This window comes from Pungitius pungitius, chromosome 18, assembly GCF_949316345.1.
Source record: "Pungitius pungitius chromosome 18, fPunPun2.1, whole genome shotgun sequence".
NCBI lineage: Eukaryota > Metazoa > Chordata > Actinopteri > Perciformes > Gasterosteidae > Pungitius > Pungitius pungitius.
In genome coordinates, this window is record NC_084917.1 from 13,819,438 (window position 1) to 13,844,299 (window position 24,862).

Sequence of the window (24,862 nt, forward strand, 5' to 3'; positions counted from 1 at the left end):
CATTTGAACTTTAAAATGTTGACACAAGTCTTAACAATTTTATAAAAAAAACAACTTGTTGATATCTATTATACTTTTTTCATAATCACTAATTATGTTTCACTAGTTTTGGGGTCCTTTTTGAATTTAGAGTGGGCGCTAGAGTGCAGACAAAGTCAGAAGACAAGAGAGGGTCCATGTTTTGTAAACTGCTGGTAGAGCAGTTTTAAAACACATAGAGACATAAAAACTAGACTCAAACGTTCGGTAGAGTCTTGTGTCTCTCAAAATGTCATTATTTTTTGGCTACTCCAAATAGTTTTGCTCCAGGAAGCATTTGTTTGAGGTGTGGGTTTTCTGTAAATCACTGCCTGTCTGTGAGCAGCTTCTCCGTCGCCATGGATACTCCACTCTGTCAGTTGGTCTCACCCAGCTGAACCATAACGGCTGATTAGTGTCGTCACGTGACACAGCTATTCTTTCAACCAGGGTTCGTACAGTCATGGAAAAAATAACAATACGGACATGTTTCTTTATATACAGCCCCTGAGATTACTTTGGGATGTCAATCTGAAGTTCCACACCCAATAGCGCCCCTGAACTTGGCCATAGGTCCGGCCAATCATTGACCAGGAAGTTGTGTGCAGGCGAACGGAGAGAGCGGAGGGGGCGGGACGAGGGAGAGACTAAGAGCGATGAGCAATGGCGGATACGATGGCAGATGCGTCTGCTAATCGCAAGTTTAGCTTCAAGTTAAGTTCAGGGTCCGTGTCGAGGAAGAATGACATGGACGTGCGTGTCGTGAGTGGGGACGGTGACCCGGGATGAGCAGAGCGTAAGTAATGTGCAGGCAGGACGGTTAGATATTTGGGACATGGGAGAGCGATACGTGCTAGCTAGTTATACTGCTAACGAGGCTACTCCCCTTCTGCTGGGGTGTGACGTTGTTCCTTCGGTGTTGTCATTAAGCTGCAGGCACGTGAGTTTATTTTCTTACGCGAGTGATACTATTAATAACCTTTTCATGGATCGCAAGAAGGTCCGTAGGTTAATAAGCACGTCAAAAGTTACGGGGGAGGGGCGTGACGTTGTTCGGTGATTGAGCTGCAGGCACGTGAGTTTATTTTCTTACGCGAGTGATACTATTAATAACCTTTTCACGGTCCGCAAGAAGGTCCGTAGGTTAATAAGCACGTCAAAAGTTACGGGGGAGGGGCGTGACGTTGTTCTTTTGGTGATTGAGAGGCAGCCACGTGAGTTTATTTTCTTACACCGTGTGATACTATTAATAAACTTTTCGCGGACCGCAAGAAGGTCCGTCGGTTAATAAGCACGTCGAAAGTTACGGGGGACCCCGGACGAGCGGACCTTAAGTAATGTGGAGGCAGGACGGTTAGGTATTTCAAACATGGGAGAGAGATGAGCGCTAGCTAGCTAAACTGCTAACGAGGCTACTCCCCGTATGCTGGACTTAAACCGGGGGCGTGACGTTCCTTCGGTGTTGTTATTAAGCTGCTGGCGGAGCCCGGGAAGTACACCTGTGATTGAGGAAGCGCAACGGTAGGATGTTAGCCGCTAGTTAAGTGTTTAGCTGACTTTAGGAACTTTATTAGCTCGTCTCCAACGCTGAAGGCTTCACCGCGCCAGCGAATAACGACGGCCAGCCGCCTCACCTCTACAGCCCGTGATGTGCCAGCAGCACGCATGCTTTCTCTCCCTCCCTCTCCCACGCCACTACCCGACGTGAGTAATATCCTGCCACACGTGAATCCACCTTGTCCACGAACAGCAACGTGATCAGCTGATCGTGGCTCCTTTTTTTACGTCTACGTTATGGGTAGTTTTGAATGCTGTGATTACATGTTTGCTGCATTCAGTGTTACAGTACAGTGTTAAGCTTGGCCTGTCGTTTACTGCATCTATGGCTATATGTTGCTAATGACATTACCACGCAGTGGAATGAATGTACGTTGTTACGGGGAATTTATTTGTTTTGTTCTGGTTACTGAGCCCCCTTCAGTTAGAATAACTCCCCCTTGAGTAAGACTGGTGTTTCCCTGTTAAAGCATGGTCATGAACAAGGGGAAATGTTTCAGTATGAAATAATTGTTCTAAAATTCTCTAATTAAATCATACTTTGAAATTTAACTTTCTATATGGTTGGTTCGACCTGCTACATAACTATACTATAACGAGTCTTCATACGTTTTAATGTGGTGTCAGAGACTGATGTTGTTCACCGGTTACGTCTGTTTGAGGACAGAGTTTAGTTTTATAACTAGTATATAACTAAACCGTATATTACTACAGAGAATGTATTTTTTAATTCTCAGCTTTTCCTATTTCTATTATTTCAGCAACGTTTAAATTAAATTCAGCTTTTATTATTTCTGTGTTTTCAAATTCATAGAAGCTTCTCCCATTTTTGTTTTTTTGCAATTCTTTCAAGTTGATTTCAGCTTTTCTCATTTCTGTATTTTCAGCCATTTTTAAATGTATTTCAGCTTTTTCTATTCATTCAGCAATGTTAAGAATAATTTCAGCTTGTTTCATTTCTGTACTTTAAGCAACTTTTTGAAATTAATTTCAGCTTTCTGCATTCCAACGCATTTTCAGCAGGAAATGCATTTTCTAGTTCATCTTTTTATTCTTCTATTTCTTCCGCGCCCCCTTTCAACTCCTTCACACTTTCAGCTATTAAGACCATTCAAATATTAAAATATTCAGCTCCTTCAGGAGAGGTGTGCTATGACTTTTCAGCTTTTTAGCTCTTATAATTGAATTAATATAAATTAAAAACATCAACCTTTTTTAACATGGTTTCCAATGGATTACATTTTCAAATCCTCTCAAAACTTGTTCAACTTTCAACTTTTTTAGCTCTTCCAATCTTTCAGCTAGAGACACCATTTAAACTTTAAAATGGTGACACAAGTCTTAACAATTATTTAAAAAAAACAGCTTGTTGATATCTATTATACTTTTTTCATAATCACTAATTATGTTTCATTAGTTTTGGGGTCCTTTTTGAATTTAGAGTGGGCGCTAGAGTGCAGACAAAGTCGGAAGACAAGAGAGGGTCCATGTTTTGTAAACTGCTGGTAGAGCAGTTTTAAAACACATAGAGACATAAAAACTAGACTCAAACGTTCGGTAGAGTCTTGTGTCTCTCAAAATGTCATTATTTTTTGGCTACTCCAAATAGTTTTGCTCCAGGAAGCATTTGTTTGAGGTGTGGGTTTTCTGTAAATCACTGCCTGTCAGCAGCTTCTCCGTCGCCATGGATACTCCACTCTGTCAGTTGGTCTCACCCAGCTGAACCATAACGGCTGATTAGTGTCGTCACGTGACACAGCTATTCTTTCAACCAGGGTTCGTACAGTCATGGAAAAAAATAACAATATGGACATGTTTCTTTATATACAGCCCCTGAGATTACTTTGGGATGTCAATCTGAAGTTCCACACCCAATAGCGCCCCTGAACTTGGCCATAGGTCCGGCCAATCATTGACCAGGAAGTTGTGTGCAGGCGAACGGAGAGAGCGGAGGGGGCGGGACGAGGGAGAGACTAAGAGCGATGAGCAATGGCGGATACGATGGCAGATGCGTCTGCTAATCGCAAGTTTAGCTTCAAGTTAAGTTCAGGGTCCGTGTCGAGGAAGAATGACATGGACGTGCGTGTCGTGAGTGGGTACGGTGACCCGGGATGAGCAGACCGTAAGTAATGTGGAGGCAGGACGGTTAGATATTTGGGACATGGGAGAGCGATACGTGCTAGCTAGTTATACTGCTAACGAGGCTACTCCCCTTCTGCTGGGGTGTGACGTTGTTCCTTCGGTGTTTTCATTAAGCTGCAGGCACGTGAGTTTATTTTCTTACGCGAGTGATACTATTAATAACCTTTTCACGGTCCGCAAGAAGGTCCGTAGGTTAATAAGCACGTCAAAAGTTACGGGGGAGGGGCGTGACGTTGTTCGGTGATTGAGCTGCAGGCACGTGAGTTTATTTTCTTACGTGGTGTGATACTATTAATAAACTTTTCGCGGACCGCAAGAAGGTCCGTCGGTTAATAAGCACGTCGAAAGTTACGGGGGACCCCGGACGAGCGGACCGTAAGTAATGTGGAGGCAGGACGGTTAGGTATTTCAAACATGGGAGAGAGATGAGCGCTAGCTAGCTTAACTGCTAACGAGGCTACTCCCCGTATGCTGGACTTAAACCGGGGGCGTGACGTTCCTTCGGTGTTGTTATTAAGCTGCTGGCGGAGCCCGGGAAGTACACCTGTGATTGAGGAAGCGCAACGGTAGGATGTTAGCCGCTAGTTAAGTGTTTAGCTGACTTTAGGAACTTTATTAGCTCGTCTCCAACGCTGAAGGCTTCACCGCGCCAGCGAATAACGACGGCCAGCCGCCTCACCTCTACAGCCCGTGATGTGCCAGCAGCACGCATGCTTTCTCTCCCTCCCTCTCCCACGCCACTACCCGACGTGAGTAATATCCTGCCACACGTGAATCCACCTTGTCCACGAACAGCAACGTGATCAGCTGATCGTGGCTCCTTTTTTTACGTCTACGTTATGGGTAGTTTTGAATGCTGTGATTACTTGTTTGCTGCATTCAGTGTTACAGTACAGTGTTAAGCTTGGCCTGTCGTTTACTGCATCTATGGCTATATGTTGCTAATGACATTACCACGCAGTGGAATTAATGTACGTTGTTACGGGGAATTTATTTGTTTTGTTCTGGTTACTGAGCCCCCTTCAGTTAGAATAACTCCCCCTTGAGTAAGACTGGTGTTTCCCTGTTAAAGCATGGTCATGAACAAGGGGAAATGTTTCAGTATGAAATAATTGTTCTAAAATTCTCTAATTAAATCATACTTTGAAATTTAACTTTCTATATGGTTGGTTCGACCTGCTACATAACTATACTATAACGAGTCTTCATACGTTTTAATGTGGTGTCAGAGACTGATGTTGTTCACCGGTTACGTCTGTTTGAGGACAGAGTTTAGTTTTATAACTAGTATATAACTAAACCGTATATTACTACAGAGAATGTATTTTTTAATTCTCAGCTTTTCCTATTTCTATTATTTCAGCAACGTTTAAATTAATTTCAGCTTTTATTTCTGTGTTTTCAAATTCATAGAAGCTTCTCCCATTTTTGTTTTTTTGCAATTGTTTCAAGTTGATTTCAGCTTTTCTCATTTCTGTATTTTCAGCCATTTTTAAATGTATTTCAGCTTTTTCCATTCTTTCAGCAATGTTAAGAATAATTTCAGCTTGTTTCATTTCTGTACTTTAAGCAACTTTTTGAAATGAATTTCAGCTTTCTGCATTCCAACGCATTTTCAGCAGGAAATGCATTTTCTAGTTAGTTGGAATGCTTCAAGCATTCCAAGTATTGTTCTTCTAATCTTTATTCAACTTATTATTATTCTTCTATTTCTTCCGCGCCCCCTTTCAACTCCTTCACACTTTCAGCTATTAAGACCATTCAAATATTAAAATGTTCAGCTCCTTCAGGAGAGGTGTGCTATGACTTTTCAGCTTTTTAGCTCTTATAATTGAATTAATATAAATTAAAAACATCAACCTTTTTTAACATGGTTTCCAATGGATTACATTTTCAAATCCTCTCAAAACTTGTTCAACTTTCAACTTTTTCAGCTCTTCCAATCTTTCAGCTAGAGACACCATTTAAACTTTAAAATGGTGACACAAGTCTTAACAATTATTTAAAAAAAACAGCTTGTTGATATCTATTATACTTTTTTCATAATCACTAATTATGTTCCATTAGTTTTGGGGTCCTTTTTGAATTTAGAGTGGGCGCTAGAGTGCAGACAAAGTGGGAAGACAAGAGAGGGTCCATGTTTTGTAAACTGCTCGTAGAGCAGTTTTAAAACACATAGAGACATAAAAACTAGACTCAAACGTTCGGTAGAGTCTTGTGTCTCTCAAAATGTCATTATTTTTTGGCTACTCCAAATAGTTTTGCTCCAGGAAGCATTTGTTTGAGGTGTGGGTTTTCTGTAAATCACTGCCTGTCTGTGAGCAGCTTCTCCGTCGCCATGGATACTCCACTCTGTCAGTTGGTCTCACCCAGCTGAACCATAACGGCTGATTAGTGTCGTCACGTGACACAGCTATTCTTTCAACCAGGGTTCGTACAGTCATGGAAAAAAATAACAATACGGACATGTTTCTTTATATACAGCCCCTGAGATTACTTTGGGATGTCAATCTGAAGTTCCACACCCAATAGCGCCCCTGAACTTGGCCATAGGTCCGGCCAATCATTGACCAGGAAGTTGGTGTGCAGGCGAACGGAGAGTGCGGAGGGGGCGGGACGAGGGAGAGACTAAGAGCGATGAGCAATGGCGGATACGATGGCAGATGCGTCTGCTAATCGCAAGTTTAGCTTCAAGTTAAGTTCAGGGTCCGTGTCGAGGAAGAATGACATGGACGTGTCTATGTCGTGAGTGGGTACGGTGACCCGGGATGAGCAGACCGTAAGTAATGTGGAGGCAGGACGGTTAGATATTTGGGACATGGGAGAGCGATACGTGCTAGCTAGTTATACTGCTAACGAGGCTGGAGACTTAAACCGGGGGCGTGACGTCATTAAGCTGCTGGCGGAGCCCGGGAATTACACCTGTGATTGAGGAAGCGAGACGGTAGGATGTCAGCCAATTGCAAGTTTAGCATCAAGTTAAGTTCAGGGTCCGTGTCGAGGAAGAATGACACGGAGTGGCCGTGTGATGGACGAGCGTCTACACCTCCGGCGTTGGAGATCGTCTGTCGCCGCGTTAGCAAAGTATAGCTCGTGGGGTGCTAGGCGGGGTCTCCTCGCTATCTAGTGAAGTGTTTAGCTAACTTTAGGAACTTTATTAGCTCGTCACCAACGCTGAAGGCTTCACCGCGCCAGCTAACAACGACAGCCAGCCGGCTCGCCTCCACAGCCCGTGGTGCGCCAGCAGCACACCGGCTTTCTCCCCCCTAGTGATCGATGGCCATTTAGACCGTAGCTCAGGAGTCCTCCACTGTGCAGGGACATGTAGGTTTATCCGTGTTTAGCTAAATGTACATGGACGTGCGTGTCGTGAGTGGGGACGGAGACCCGGGATGAGCAGACCTTAAGTAATGTGGAGGCAGGACGGTTAGATATTTGGGACGTGGGAGAGCGATATTGCTAGCTAGCTAAACTGCTAACGAGGCTACTCCCCGTCTGCTGGACTTAAACCGGGGGCGTGACGTCATTAAGCTGCTGCTTTATTTTAACCAGATGTGACACACATGTACTTCTGTAATTACTTTTTTTGAAGGCTGCAACGTTAAACTTACAGCTTTTAATATAATAATAAAATCCTGCTAACATATTTTGTCAACAGGATCCCATATTTTGTTAAAACACACTTTTTTCTGAAATATTTGCAGAATGGTGTAGGAAAATGAAATAACTTTAAATAAAAGTACCGGCTTTTAATTGCAGATTCTTTTTTACTGTTTATTAAGAAGCACATGCTTCTTAAGACGTTCGGCCAAGAGACGTCTAATCCAGCCTAATTAATAGATGCATTTAAGAACAACATTTAAATAATATTACATGCGTGCATGATCTGATCATTTAAGTAAAAACCTTCAATGATCGTTTAGCTTACGGTAGAGGTTACTCCGTTTGTTGTTTGACCTGCTGTCTAATGCACGTTTTATTGTGTCTTACAGGTGCCTTGCTGGCCAGCGTCTCTCCTCTCATCTATTTTTGGCGGGTTGTTTAGATGAGCGTCAAGGGGCGCCCACAAAGCTCTGCTTATAATAGCAGTGCGATGGGTGTTTAGCAGGAGGTCCACGTCGTCCGGAGAGCCCTCCACATCCACCACCCCACACACTCCCGCCACCTCCTCTGAGATCGCCTCCTGTCATATACCTCTGTCACCAATTACCAGAGCATCAAATTGTAATTATGATAACCTAATCCTGGTCCAGAGCCATTGCTTGTTGATTTTACATTTTCTTGAGTGTCATATTTTTACTGTCATTTAAAATATTTTGTTTACAAGGAACAAGTTCAACAAGTAAGCCTACCTCAAGTGTGCACCTGCGTCCCATATTGGGACTGGTTTGCCCGAAGGTGGGACACTCGGATGTTCGTGCCATCGCTCACCGCAGCTTCCCTCCAAAGACTCTCCCTCTCTCTCCCTCTCTCTCTCCCTCCCTCCCCCTCTCTCTCTGTCTCTCTCTCTCTCTCTCCCTCCCTGTCTCCTGCCAGTGGTTTTCGCCACTGACTGCCCATCTTGACGCTGGACTTGCTCCCGTTGGGCCAAAGTCCCATGTAACCACCCTGGGTTGCTCTTTTTTAATTAAAATACACAGATGTATTGGCGCGGGTTTGAAGTAACTGGTCGATTAATCTACCTTTGGTTGTTCTTTTAATTGCCCCCCTGACCCCTCCTCACTCTCTCCCTTTCTTTCTCCCCCCTTCCTGAACGTTCTAAAATGTATTTAGTATGTATTGTATTTAGTTATTTTTATTGTTGAATATATGTTATGGATTGTCTTAATTGTTTGTTCACCATGATAATAAATTTGATGGTTCTTTATTAAATATATTATTATTATGTTTCTTCCGTGGCAGCTTTAAACTGGGCGAGAATGTGTTTTTATGATTTTGTTTCTCAGCGAGTTACACTTTTATGTAAGTGATTTCCTCATGAATGCAATGACATTAATTATAATTATAATTATTAAAATAATAATACCTGACATGTACTATATATATATTATATTTGCACAATTCAAGAAATACAATATAGAAATAATAATGAATATCACTGCAGGAAGAAGCAAAAAGTCAACAGGCCAACTAAAAGCATACAAAATACTGTAATTTCAAATAACACTTTTAGACAAAAATGCGTTCTTGCCTACTCCCTAACTTATTCTAACTTTGTGTCCATTTTAATATTCCAGAATGGCCATGAAACAACGTATTTAAACCATCATTAATCCAGCTGTGTCTGGTTCTTAAAAAAGAGCAGGCCAGGGTGGTCAACTGAGCACTTCAAAACAATGTTAATGTTGATTTTTCACACCGTGGAGGTCGGCGAGATAAGTTAAATCTTAGCCTGTGGTGGCGTAAAAAAGGGCAACACGTTTAATATTTAGTGCACGTCGGCTTAAACAACTCCCAAATCCATCTTGTTAAAGTGTCAATGGTATAGACGAGGCTCTCTGCTTGCCTCCTCGGACCTCCCTGAGCAGCTGAAGAGACGCAGCGGGGCTATTCACCGCGGAGGGGGAGGGTCGTCGAGGTAAATTCATAGCCTGTGGTGGTGTAAAAAAGGGCAAAAATTTGGTATATGGTATATTTGGTGCATTTTGGCATAAATTGATATTAACTCGTAAATCCATCTTGGTAAAATGTCAATGGTGAGCAAAGTAACAAAAGCAAGAGAGGCCTTTCCTGTGCGACAAATAAAAATAAAAAGTTAAGAAAAAGACTTTTTAAATTAAACTCATCGCCATGTTACAGGGGGAAACACTGATTACGCTGAGCCTTTGGAGGGAGAGAAGCTGCCGTCAGTGATGTTCTCCAAGTGGGGACACATCAGAGTGTCCCATCTTAGAACCACCAGTCCCAATAGGGAAGCGCAGGCACAGTCCCCCAACCTCTCACTTGCACCCACTCACTCCACACTTCATAATAAACGGGGATGGACAGGGACGTCTGATGTGTTTCCGTGTGTTATTTATTATATAAACCACAAAAGTCTCTAATAAAACCAGAAAAGGTCCCACGGATGTGTCGCTTGTGCCAAAAAGTCGCCATGAGGGTTTTGAAAGTCAATTTACCTATATAGTCAATTAAGTCTACTACTCTGGATATTGCTTTATGTTCATACTGTACGCGTAAAACAGGGTTCATGTTTTTATCTGGCGTTTGAAAGCACCATTTCTGACTGCCCCTGAACGCAACATCGCAGCTCCGCTAATTTGTCCTGAAGTCTTCTCTGGTAAGTAACATTGAACATCTCTGCTAGGGGCTCGTTATTTCAATGGATTACATACAGTTTTAGCGTTTTAAAACAGAATTATAATGCATTTGTAAATCATTCCGAACATAAACATAAAGATAAAAGTTGAAACCCCCCTCACCCGTATGGCATAAGCTAATACGAACCCGTGACTAACACTAGCATAACAGCTAACACTGACTTTTCTCTGTAAAAGTGTTGTATTGGTTGTATAATGGGATTGTAACTGTTATAAAGGGATTAACCAGATAATTAGACCACTAGCTAGCTAACACATGTGCCAGTTATCATGTCTTAGTGTTAGTTAAGCTTTCGCGTTAGCGAGGATAATGCCGTTAGCATAATGCCGTTAGGATAATTCCGTTAGCATCATTCCGTTAGGATAATGCCGTTAGCATAATGCCGTTAGCATAATGCCGTTAGGATAATTCCGTTAGCATAATGACGTTAGCATAATGCCGTTAGGATAATTCCGTTAGCATAATGACGTTAGCATAATGCCGTTAGGATAATTCCGTTAGCAGAATGCCGTTAGCATAATGCCGTTAAAGGAAACTCTCAATTGCTGTGGGGCTTTTGTACAGGTAGCTAACGTTAGCCAATTTCAATGCATTTTTGAAACGCTGTTTATGCTGGGTTTAGTAATGTTAATTAACAAAGTAATTATGACGGTCATACTACTTTGTCTTATAGCTCACTACTTAGATAGCTAGGTTACAAGTTAGCCAACTAATATAAAGTCTTAAAGCTAGGAGTTGGCTGGTGTGGTCGTAACACAGTCCGTTGTCGTATATTTCGTACAGAATATTACACTCTCCCATTCATATCGGAATTATAAATGAGCAACCAACCAATTCCAATTCATTTATAAAACCTCTAAAACTAAATCATTGTTTCCATTAATTCAACTTAAATCAGGCTGTAATGTAAAAATGCAAAAAATAAATAAACCCATTAACATTAATATAATTTGCTGTGGTAGCCTGCCAGGCGCTAGCTGTTGCTAACCATTGACTTCAGTGGGAATAAGCTCATTTATGTCATAAGTACTGTTGCTGCTCGTCTAAGGCGTGTGTGTGTGTTTTATCTACAGTTAGAGAGAAAGAATAGTGTTAAATATGTTTTCAGGATTTATTGTATCTTGCTAGTGTCTCTTGAGTTAATTTTAACCAGATGTGACACACATGTACTATTGAACACAGTATTTAACTGCAGTAATCTACTTCTGTAATTACTTTTTTTGAAGGCTGCAACGTTAAACTTACTGTCAGTTTGTCCTATTGTTTCCTCTCGTAGACAACAGAACATCATATTCTCTGTGGTTGGTAAGTATACTAATATTGTACCTGAAATAACTGTTTAGGCCTTTAAAATCTTAGAACATTGTGAAAATGTCATGCAAAAGTCTCCCAGAATTATGTCCTTGTGTTTTGCCCACAAATTAGAGAGATTCCGTTTACTCTCATAGAGAAGCAAAGCAATCAGAAAATAGTGCATATTGCACCTGGAATCAGCTCGGAATTTAACTTCATACTTAATTCATCAATTAATAGCAACATGTTGAATGCTTTGTACCATAGTGCTATAGATTTGCATCTTAAAGTCCCTTAACAGCGTTCATAGGCAAACAATTTAGTCTTGTTGGCAACACAGTCAGTATTACCACACAGCTTTTGAATGTGACATTGGTTATAAATAAGGACATGAAGAGTCCACCTGAAAGAACTTTTATTTCAAATGTGCAATGAGTTGGTTTTCTAAAGTGTAACATATGTTTTTTTTCTCTTCATGCCTCACCCACCTGGACCCCTCCTTTCTGTGTTTAACTGCAGACCATCACTGCTAGTGACTTATTGCTGACTCTGAGGTGTGAGTTCACACTGATTCATTATGATTTTGCTGCAACTCAACTGATGTTATATTGGTTTACAGTTTAAAATGCCTTCCACCATAATATTTTGTCTCTACAGGAATTACATCCCTGTCTTGCGTTCTCAACAATATATAACCCAATCATGACAACAATGTGTTCTACAGTAGAATGAAATGTGACGGTTTCAGAGAAGAAATTAAACATAATTAATTTATCTCCCCCCAACTCAGAAGTGACCTGTTTCCTCCCAGGACGTCTTGGTGACTCCTTGGTGTTTTGACAGTAAGTTCCCACATGAGTGAAAACACATATTAAAGTGAAACACTGATGACCGTGACTGTAGAAGCAGTGTGTTCACATGGACTGTGAAAATAACACTAATTGACAGTGTACTGATGTAGTACTAGCCTCTTACTGTTTTGATGTCTATATCTGGAGACATTTCACAGCCAGGAAACAAGTATTCAACTCGGCTCTTAATATAATAATAAAATCCTGCTAACATATTTTTGTCAACAGAATCCCATATTTTGTTAAAACACACTTTTTTTCTGAAATATTTGCAGAATAGTGTAGGAAAATGAAATAACTTTGAATAAAAGTACCGGCTTTTAATTGCAGATTCTTTTTTACTGTTTATTAAGAAGCACATGCTTCTTAAGACGTTAGTTCAATATTAATACAAATCTACAAAAAATATTATAATTAAACAATATCGTAATTATAAGAGGTGGAACAATTTGAAAGTGCTGGCAGCAGTAACAACAACACTGTGTGCAAACTACTGATGTGAGAAGCAGTCGTTCGGCCATGAGTCGTCTAATCCAGCCTAATTAATAGATGCATTTAAGAACAACATTTAAATAATATTACATGCGTGTATGATCTGATCATTTAAGTAAAAACCTTCAATGATCGTTTAGCTTACGGTAGAGGTTACTCCGTTTGTTGTTTGACCTGCTGTCTAATGCATGTTTTATTGTGTCTTACAGGTGCCTTGCTGGCCAGCGTCTCTCCTCTATCATATTGGCACTCTGTCTATCCTATACCTTCTATCCACTCTGTCTCAATATTGGAACCTCTATCTATCCTGTCACATCTACCGCTCTGTCTCAATATTGGAACCTCTATCTATCCTGTCACATCTACTGCTCTGTCTTTGATATCAACAATTCTATCTTTCTATCCCCCTTCTATCCCACCTCAGGTTACAAGTACCTGATCTACCTTTACTGAACCACATAACGTTGGTTACCCTTGATTACAACAACCTCAGGTTACAAGTACCTGATCTACCTTTACTGAACCACATAACGTTGGTTATCCTTGATTACAACAACCTCAGGTTACAAGTACCTGATCTACCTTTACTGAACCACATAACGTTGGTTACCCTTGGTTACAACAACCTCAGGTTACAAGTACCTGATCTACCTTTGCTAAACCACATAACGTTGGTTACCCTTGGTTACAACAACCTCAGGTTACAAGTACCTGATCTACCTTTGCTGAACCACATAACGTTGGTTACCCTTGGTTACAACAACCTCAGGTTACAAGTACCTGATCTACCTTTACTGAACCACATAACGTTGGTTACCCTTGGTTACAACAACCTCAGGTTACAAGTACCTGATCTACCTTTACTGAACCACATAACGTTGGTTACCCTTGGTTACAACAACCTCAGGTTACAAGTACCTGATCTACCTTTGCTGAACCACATAACGTTGGTTACCCTTGGTTACAACAACCTCAGGTTACAAGTACCTGATCTACCTTTGCTAAACCACATAACGTTGGTTACCCTTGGTTACAACAACCTCAGGTTACAATACTAGTACTATTTACAAATTGGGCAAAGCTTTTGGAATAAACTGAGACTTTTTTAGTTCGAATTTGTTTCTGTTGAATTTGTTTCAATCTGTAAACAACAGTTACAGGATATTTGTACACTTTGTCAGAATTATATTTTTTATATACACAAACATTATTTAAAGTGTTTTGTTGTTTAACTGTTCATACTAAAATAAAATACAAGCATCTATAAGGAGAAATCAAATTTATTTGGAGTTCCTGTTTCCTGTCTACAGACCCAACGTTCTTCAGGCGCATTCATCTGTCATCACTCTCTTACAACCACTGTTTATGGTTTTGAATATAAACTAGTATAATATAGTATTCTTATTTTGTTGTATCTTTTTATCTGTTTTTGTACAACAACATTTGTGGTTTTCGAAACAACAACAATGCCAAGGAAAAGTAAGAGGTCGGAAGCTCAGAGCTTGCGCTGGCAGCGCTCCAATGACACTCACTGTGCAACAACTACTGAAGGAGCAGAATGTGTTGGTCCTAAAAGAAGTGCGGAGGTAAAGATGTCTGTAGAGTGTAAACGTGTGGAACAGGAAGGTCAGCCTGATGCTTCATGTGCACCACCTCTATCCTATGCAGATTTTGTAAAGAATGGAAAGAACAGTGATGATCCATGTGTAGCAGGACCTTCTAATGTCAAACAGGTAAACCTTACAGGTCAAAGTGATGAGTCATGTGAACCACAGGTATCCACTGCTGTAGAGAGAGGAAAAACCAGTGATAATCAATGTTCAGCAGGACCTTCTAATGCAGACTGTGTAGACCCTGGAGATCAGCCTTCTGAACAACATGTGCGTGCATCCCACAGCCAGGCTTCCATCAGATACGGCAGATCCAGAAATCGGCAGTGCACTTGTAACTCACTGACCTTTCTTGCATTCCTTCATGAGAATGAAAAAATCACAAGAGCAGACCTGGACCATGTTTTGAATAAAGGTAACACGATGTATAGAGATACCAGGAAACGAGTCACTAATCACATCTATCTGACCACCGATGAGCTCACTGATGAAGTTCCTGCACGCAGCGCTACACACTATGCCGACATGACTCAGCTTTCAAGGTACGGCACATTAGGAGAACCTTTACCTGGAGCTGTGGATAGCTTCCTGGACCTGGAGTCAGGACTCAGCTGCTTGTTATCAGATGTGAAGTACGCTCTGCTGTTAATGAGACTCTTGTGTATCGCAGTGTTCAGAACCAAGTCAGGCAGATATGGTTTCTTTGACCCACACTCCAGAACAGCCAGAGGTTTGCCCCTACCAGCCGGTTCACGCACACCCGGTACTGCTGTCATGGTGACATTCTCACGTCTCAGTGACATGATTGACAGGCTCAAGAAGTCCCACAGAATGATGGAAACACAGTCCTCATGTACCTATGAGTTGAAGCCTGTGGAGTTCTACGACATGAACACAGTCAACCTGAACAATGGTCTCCCAAACACAGACTGCAGACCTACAGCTGTCCCTGTGGATGGATCAAACTCACCTCCGCATAAGAGAAACACAGCCACTGATCAGACCATTTCACCTGAAATGACTCCTCACACTCCAGCTGTAAAACAACCAGAGGTCTTCATCACAACACATGATTCTCACAATAAATCAGAACCAACTGCTCAAGTGATAAACCCTGTTCTCAGTGATCTCTCTGACAACATATTGACAGCAGAGTCCAGTGACGTCATCTTTACATCAGTGGTGAGACAACAGGAGGTCATCTTCCCTGATGCCCCGAATGAACCACAACTGTCAAGTCAATCCACTTTCCTTAAATCACATGATGCTTCTCTCAATGAACCAAATATTTCTTGTTCAGTAGAAAATACTGTTGCCAGTGATTTATCTGATATTCTATTAAAGGGGATCTCATGTAAACTGACAAAGTGTAATAAAAACCAAAGGAGAAAAATGAAGAGAAGACTAATAATCTCAGAGAAAACTCAACAAACAAAAGAGATCAAGAAAAGAAAAGAAAAGGAAAAGTACGCTTCAAATAAAGCATATAAAGCAGAAAAAATATCTCATGCAAAAAGGCAATACCAGAACAATCCGGAATTTAGACAAAAGAAAAAAAATAATATAAGAGACAACGTTGACTTCAAACGAAAACGGAAAGAGTACATATCAAAGAGGTACAGAGAAAATGCTGATTTTAGACAGAAAAAAAAACAAATCTTTGTCTCTCATTACAGAAATAATCCTCAATTTAGAGAAAACAAAAGAAAAATCTTGGTCTGTCATTACAGAAATAATCCTGAATTTAGAGAGAAACAAAAACAAACCTTGGTCTCTCGTTACAGAAATAATCCTCAATTTAGAGAGAAACAAAAACAAATCTTTGTCTCTCGTTACAGAAATAATCCAGAATTTAGAGAGAAACAAAAACAGCACTTTACGGATCGCTACCGAGACAATGCTGAGTTTAGAAAAGAAAAAAAACTGTACTTCACTGCTTTTTATAAAGATAGCATTGATTTTAGAGAAAGGAAGAGATCTCATATTATTCAGCGTTATGCCCATGACCAGGCATTCAGACTGAGACACAAACAACTAATGAAACAACGAATGAAAGACAAATATAAAAACAATCCTACATATCGGAGTATGCAGAACATAAAATGTGCCATGAAAGTAAAAAGGAAATACAGAGGGATAAATAAACCAACAGTAGAAATTGACAACAGTTTGATCAAAGAGGCCATATCTGTTTTCAGGTCACAAATAAAGGCCGGTCCCACTTATGTTTGCACCGTCTGTCACAAAGCATCATTTCCAAACCAAGTGAGACCCTGTAAGAGGTTAAACTATGTAAGAAATCCAGACATGGTTGCATCATGCCTGACAGGAAAGTACGTCCATGTGTGTGATGATGAGTGCAGAGATGAACAACAGTGCAATGTGCCTGATGAGAGAAAGGACGAGTGGATCTGTCACACCTGCCACAATCATCTTAAAGATGGAGTCATGCCAACACTCGCTGTAGCCAACAACTTGGAGCTCGCTGACATTCCACCTGAACTGTGTGACCTCAACATATTGGAGAGACATCTCATAGCCAAGTGCATAGCGTTTGCAAAGATCATTCCTCTTCCCAAAGGACGACAGAGAGCGATACATGGCAACGTGGTTTGTGTCCCGTCTGAGGTGCAGGAAACAGTGGAAGCGTTACCCAGACTGAGAAGTGAGTCTCAAGTGATGAGAGTAAAGCTGAAGAGACGATTGTGTTACAGAGGTCATCAGCTGTTCCAGACGGTCACCTGGTCTAAACTAGTGCAGGCGCTGCATAAACTCAAACACATTCATCCACAATATCAGGACATCACTATTAGAGATGAGGCTGAGCTTTGTGACCCAACACTTCCTGATGAGGATGATGATGAGAATGCCTCTATGGATGAGAACGACTATGATGATGCTGATTTAAAGGAAATTGACATGTGTGAGAAAAGTGCACTGTGTGAGACGGAAACTGAGCTTGATGGAGAGCAGGATGTGGACATGTTGTCCTGTGATGGTGAACAACCAGAGGAGCAAAGAGATGATGAAGAACAGGAAGGTGACATGCCTAATGGTGGTTTTGCTCTAGAATCATGTCTTCAGCCATGTGATGTTTCAGAGGAGATTTTATGTTTCAGTGAAGGAATCTACTCGGTTGCCCCTGCAGAAAGTAACAGTCCTGTTGGTTTCTTCAAAACTCCTAAACTTGAGGCGATGGCTTTCCCTGTGCAGTTCCCTACAGGTCAAAACACACTGGATGAAGGGAGACGTATGAAAGTAACACCCAGCAGTTATTTCAAAGCGAGGCTTTTCTGTGTTGATGATCGTTTTGCCAGAGACACAAACTATTTGTTCTTTGCTCAGTTTGTGACTGAAATACACTTGGCCACATCCAGCATGACAATACAGTTGAGAAAAGGGAAACCAATGACTCGAGATGGACGAAATATAACTTCTGGTATGCTGCAGAATAAACGAGAGGTAGAGAAACTGGTGAGGAACAAAGATGCAGTCAGATTCATGCAGCCACTGAGAGGAACACCAGCCTACTGGGAGAAAACCACACGAGACCTTTTTGCCATGATCAGACAGTTGGGAACTCCCACATTCTTTTGTACATTTTCTGCCGCTGAGATGCGTTGGCCTGAAGTGATTGAAGCAATAAAAAGACAGAGAGGTGAGGAGGTGAATTTTGAAGGGCTTGACTGGTCAGCAAAGTGTGACATTCTGAGAAGCAATCCAGTGACAACAATGCGCATGTTTGATAAGCGTGTTGAGGCCTTATTCAGAGATCTGCTCTTATCTCCTGCACAGCCTCTTGGCAAAGTTGTTGACTACTTTTACCGAGTTGAGTTTCAGCACAGAGGAAGCCCACACATTCACTGTCTCATATGGGTAGAAGGTGCACCTGTGTTTGAGGAGGATGATGATCAGACTGTGTCAGCTTTTGTTTCCAAATACATCACAGCTCAGCTACCTGATCCACGCACACACCCTGAACTACACAAGAAGGTCACAGAGGTGCAAATTCACAGCAAAAAACACTCACGGACATGTTTCAGAAGTCCCAGCTCGGGTTGCAGATTTGGTTTTCCTAAACCACCTTCCAGTAAGACAATGATATCGAGACCTGGTGAGGGTGTTGCTCCACTGCAACTGCAAATAGCAAAGTCCAAGCTCCAACCACTGAACTTGTTGCTGAATGAACCTGAAACTGCCTCACTCAGTTTGCAGCAGCTCCTCGCTAAATGCAACTTAACACTCCAAGAGTATGAAGGATGCCTCAATGTGATTAACAAATCCAGTGCGGTGATCTTGAAACGTGAGCCAAAAGACTGCTGGGTAAATGGATATAATCCACATCTACTTGAAGCCTGGGATGCCAATATTGATGTCAGTTATATTCTTAATGCATATTCGTGCATCATGTATCTCACCAGCTACATCACCAAAAAAGAATCTGGACTTTCTGAATACCTCAAAACAGTCATTGAAAACTCCACCAGAGACCACGTCAATGAATGTGATGAAATGAGGGAAATCATGCAGGCATACTCTAAAAAGAGAGAGGTCAGTGCTCAGGAGTGTGTGACTCGAGCATGTGGAATAAACATGAAGAAGTGTTCACGTGGTGTCATATTCGTACCTACAGATGACAACGCACTGAAAATGAGTCGCCCCATGTCTTACCTGGAGAACACAACATTAGAAAGTGTAAATGTGTGGATGACATCTTTGACAGACAAATACAAAGCCAGACCAGAAACACCAGAGTTTGAGCAGATGTGTTTGGCTGATTTTGCAGCTACTTGCAGAATTGTCTATGGCCAGCAGAAAAAAGGAAAAGATGTGTTGCCCCTCCTCAATGAGATGGGATTTGTGCAAAAACGTAAAAATGATAAGCCTGCTATCATCAGATTTTACCGCTGCTCTCAGGAAAAATATCCAGAGAAGTTTTATGGCACATTACTGAAACTGTACATTCCTCACCGATCAGACTTGGAACTGAAAAGGCCGCATTTACCCACATACGAGTCCTTCTATAAAAATGGTTGCGTCCAACTACCAGGTTCTGACTATGCTGAGTATGTGAAACACATTGTGAAACGAAACAAAGACAAGTATGAAAAAAACAGTGAGGAGATTGAGAATGCAGTCGAAGAATTTGAACAGAACAGAGGAGTGATTGATGAATGGTGCAATCTTGCTCCAGAATGTGAAGTGGACAGGTTGGAATGTATCGAAGAACTGGAGGCAAGAGAGCCAGATCATGAAAGTGTTCAAGAAAATGTTCCAGAATACAGTAATCAGGCTGATGCAGCAACAGAAGCTCGAGCCATCAGAGAGCCTCCTGCCTTTGACCCCGCACTGCTACGACAGATGTATCAGAACCTGAACCAGAAACAAGCATGTGTATTCTATGCAGTCAGAGACTGGTGCGTAAAGCGTGTCTGTGGCCTAAACCCTGAGCAGTTTTTCTTTTACATCAATGGTGGTGCAGGAACAGGAAAGTCACATCTGATTAAATGCATCTACTCAGAAGCATCTAAGATACTGTGCAAAGTGCCCAGCCATTCTGAGGAGGTGGACATATCAAACCCCACAGTCCTGTTGACAGCTTTCACTGGAACGGCAGCCTTTAATATATCAGGATCAACACTGCACTCTCTGCTCAAGCTTCCACGAAGTCTGAAACCTCCATTTCAAGGACTTGGTAATCAACTGGATGAAGTCCGATCAGAACTTTTAAATGCTGAAATCCTTGTCATTGATGAAGTATCCATGGTGTCCAAACCCCTGTTTGCTTATGTGGATGCAAGACTGAAACAGATCAAAGGTAGTCCCAAACCCTTTGGAGGAATGTCAGTAATAGCGGTTGGAGACTTTTATCAGCTGCCACCTGTTCGACAGTCCAAGACCCTCTGTGTGTACGAGCCCTGTGAGATTGATCTTTGGCAGCAACACTTTCAGACAACCACCTTGACTGAGATTATGCGGCAGAAGGATGATGTTGCCTTTGCAGAGATGTTGAATCGGATCCGTGTGAAAGGAAAGTCAGATGAGTTGTCTCAAGCAGACAGAGCCTTGTTGTCACAGACCATCACTGAACCATCACTTTGTCCACCTGATGTCCTGCACATCTTTGCAACTAATAAACAGGTTGATTCACACAACTCAGTAACATTAGCTCTGCTCCATTCTAATATCACCAAGATCGATGCAGATGACTACAAGAAAGACCCACGTACTGGAAGAATGGCTCGACAAGCCCAACCATACAAAGGAAACAGAAATGAGTTACCAGACACACTAAACGTAGCTGAAGGTGCTCGAGTCATGCTCACCAGAAACATAGACGTGTCTCAGGGATTGGTGAATGGGTCGTTTGCTACACTAGTCAGGGTGATAACCTCAGAACAGAGTGGTGTTGCACATGTCACTATGCTCGGCCTTAAGATGGATGATCTAACTGCTGGAAGGAATTACCGTAATAGAGCACCAGGCGGCCCTGATGATGTGGTGTACATAGAGAGAGCAGAGGATAATCTGAAACAGAAAGGAGTGGTACGCAGACAGTTTCCTGTTAGACTTGCTTTTGCCTGTACCATACACAAGGTTCAGGGTATGACAAGGACATCAGCTGTAGTGTCACTGAAACACATTTTTGAACCTGGCATGGCTTATGTAGCTATCAGTAGAGTGACCTCTCTCATTGGACTGCACATGCTGGATCTGGATGAGAGTAAAATCTATGCCAACCCAGAAATCACTGGAGCCCTCGAGACCATGAGACAAGTCAACTTGGACGACATGATGCCTCTTCTTTGTATGACACAGACATTGAGCAGACGAGACACTCTGACCATTGTTCACCATAACACTGAAGGTTTGCCATCTCACATCAATGACATCAGGAGCCATCATGAACTGTGTCTTGCAGATGTTTTGTGTCTCACAGAAACTCACCTTCAAGGCTCCTTTGTTGCAGAGAGTCTTCATTTAGAGGGCTACAACATGTTTAAACGCAATAGACACCTGTCTTACACAAATGTTCCACAAATAGCCAACAGAGGTGGTGGTGGAGTGGCTGTTTATGTGCAAAGCCACATTCAAGTGCGTGAGAAACAGTACGTAAATAATGTAACCGATCTTGAGTTTGTGGCTCTGAAGGTAGAAGCCCCAGTGAGCGCCCTGATTGCAGCTGTGTACAGACCTCCAGACTACAGTGTGAGATCATTCCTGTCCAACCTGGGGAACCTTCTGGACTCATTGGAGATCATGGACTGTCAGCCCATCATTGTCTGTGGGGATTTCAATGAGAATCTCTTCTCCAACACTGGTAAGCCAATCCTTGAGCTCTTCCAGTCCAGAGGATATGCACAAGTCATCACTAATGCAACCACTGATAAGAACACACTGCTGGACCTCATTTTCATCTCGCAACCACAACACCGTCTCCACTCTGGTGTCATGAGAACGTATTACAGTTATCACAACCCTGTATACTGTGTCATGTCCTCTAATGGTCCATGAAGGTATCAGCTGAGTTTTAAACTAAAAAGTAATGTAATGTGATTTAATTGAAACTAATAATTATATACATTGATTTAATACTATTGTCCACAATTATTCAGAAGAGGGGCATCCTCTGTGCAGCTATTTTCATCTTCTCAGCCACAGCAGGGCCTTTATTCTTACAGTTAAAAAGATTTCACTTGTCACAATCACGTTTTCTGTCCACATTCCTCCAACAGGTCTTAAAATTGTCAGGTAAGACCAAAATCCACTGAGAATCATGGATTAAAAAAACAACAACACATTGTCATTAGTCTGGGTTTATGTAACTGTCGATGTAAAGAAAACTTAATCATCTGGTCAGAATATGTGGTTGCATGTTATTTACTTAGTAGAATGGAGTAATTTTAAGTTTTCACAGTGTTGGATAACATTATGTGTCATATAGTTTTCCAGGTAACCATGTTGTTTTCATCTATATCCACACATTTTGGCCTGTGCATTTATCAGGGTGGGTTTGGATCAGGGTTGATAAATGCACAGGTCAAAACTCTTTCAGCAGCTGTGTACAATGTAAAATGCTGTACACGGCATTGTACACAGCTGCTGACATTTAGTGTAGCAGACGCACATCAGAAAGTATGTGTTCTACATGTAACACATACTTTCTGATGTACCTACCAGCTGAATCCCCAAACTTCTATCCCCATTCATTTAATTTAATTTATCCTGTGTTCTGTGTAATGTTAAGTTTCCTTTGTAATGGACATGAGACAATGTCCTTCTGTGTCCTCTGTAGTGTTAAGTTTCCTTTGTAATGGACATGAGACAATGTTCTTCTGTTTCCTCTGTAGTGTTAAGTTTCCTTTGTGATGGACAGGAGACAATGTCCTTCTGTGCACTCTGTAGTGTTACGTTTCCTTTGTAATGGACAGGAGACAATGTCCTACTGTGTCCTCTATAGTGTTAAGTTTCCTTTGTGATGGACAGGAGACGACATCATTCTGTGTCCTCTGTAATGTTAAGTTTCCTTTGTAATGTGCAGGAGACAATGTCCTTCTGTGTCCTCTGTAATGTTAAGTTTCCTTTGTGATGGACAGGAGACAACGTCCTTTTGTGACCTTTGTAATGTTAAGTTTCCTTTGTAATGGACAGGAGACAATGTGCTTCTGTGTCTTCTGTAGTGTTAAGTTTCCTTTGTGATGGACAGGAGACGACGTCCTTTAGTGTCCTCTGTAGTGTTATGTTTCCTTTGTGATGGACAGGAGACAACGTCCTTCTGTGTCTTCCGTAGTGTTGAGTTTCCTTTTCTGATGGACAGAAGTGTCCACTGGAAGATAAATTCCAGTCTTGGCCTCACCTCCTTCCTCACCTCAGAGCATCTAAGACATGCCAAAGACTGCAGCACCAACTAACTTTCAATCAACCGAGGACCCATTACTGTTAGACCTCATTGGGACATATTTGACTTCCTGGACAAGAATACACCTGCATGTCTTTGCTTCACTTCTCTGAGATTCTGGATCAGCTCATACCGACCAATACATCATTCCACCACAGAGCAGATGTTGAAGTACCATCTTAACAGTTCATCATCCGTGGACACCTCACTGCTGGACCACAGAGACACGTGTTCTCCCTGCCAGTGTTGAGATTTCTTCACAACAGATAAGGTATTGTCTTCTTATTTTATCTGCAATTCCTAATGTTTTGTTTTAATTATATTTTCATTCATCTATTCATTTTGTATGATCGCAATAGTTTTAATAACAATCATTTTACATCTTTGATAACATTATAATTTATATTGACTTCTTCCTTCAGGTCTTCCTCCTCTGTGATTCCTCCACTGCACAGTGAAGACACTCAGGACTGCAGCGAGGGCGAAACACACTGCATGAGCTAAACATCTTGCAGCGTATTCAGTTGCACTGGACGTATGTGTTGATCTGCCCTACAGCAGAGTTCAAGGTATTTCATTATTGTCAATTATAAACCTTTTTAGATAGTTTAGTTTTAGTCTAATTAATACCAATTACATACTGTTTTCTTTTGTCAGGACTAGCTCTGTCCTCCTACCCCCCTGCTCCATTTGTGCATTTGGTGTGCACTGGTCAGTTCAGCAGAGACTCAGTTGGTTCTTAACTGCTGCAGATTAGTCATCAGTCAGTCATCACTGTCCAAGAGACAGCCCCACCTTAGTGAAGCATCAAGCTGCTCCCTAAACCAGATGTAAAGGTAACAACTGTTATCACGTCCTTGGTAGAAATATTTCTCTTTGACTACAACAAAGTACTCAAGAAATCTCTGGTGGTTTTACTACTTGAATGTGCCATTTACATTTATACTTACATGCCTATTTTTTCTTCTGTTTCTGTCTTTAAGGCCTCTCATCCTCCATGTTGCTATAGAAACACTATCCTCACACCAAGCTCTGATATGAAAACTGGATCAGTGGTTAAGTTCAAAGGTCACAATGTTACAGATCTTTACAGCATACACTACTAACTCAAACTACAGAACACTTGTCTATTTAGTTTAGTTTTGTCTCTACCTTATTTGAACGGACCATGTGTCTTTTCTTTATTTTTCATCACATTTTTTTATTTGATTGTATTTATTTAGTTATTTAGTTATCCGTCCTGTTTCAGTCAGTTTTCTAAAAAAATTAGGGATGGAATCTTTTTCTTTGATTGCCTCATGCCTACAGACTAATTAACCTTGAAGAAACCACATATTTGTATCCTAAATAGTCATTCTTATGGGGTTTCAGCTGGTAGGTATACTCAGGGTTTTTCACATGTGTATACCCATCCTTAGGATAATATTCAAGCTCATTGTTAAATTGTAAGACTAAGAAATCCAATTAAAATGTATTATCTTCAAATTGGCTAAAACAGGACTTGGTTCAAAAAGCCTTGTCACAAGATTTAATAGGAAAACAAATCTTCTCTCACATGTGTTATAACCTTGATTCAACAAGTGACTCTAACCCAATGTTTCATCAAAGTAAGGTGAACCCAGTCTTCTGTGGTATACATTTATTTTAAAACATTTGCTTTTTAGGCACCATGGGTTCAC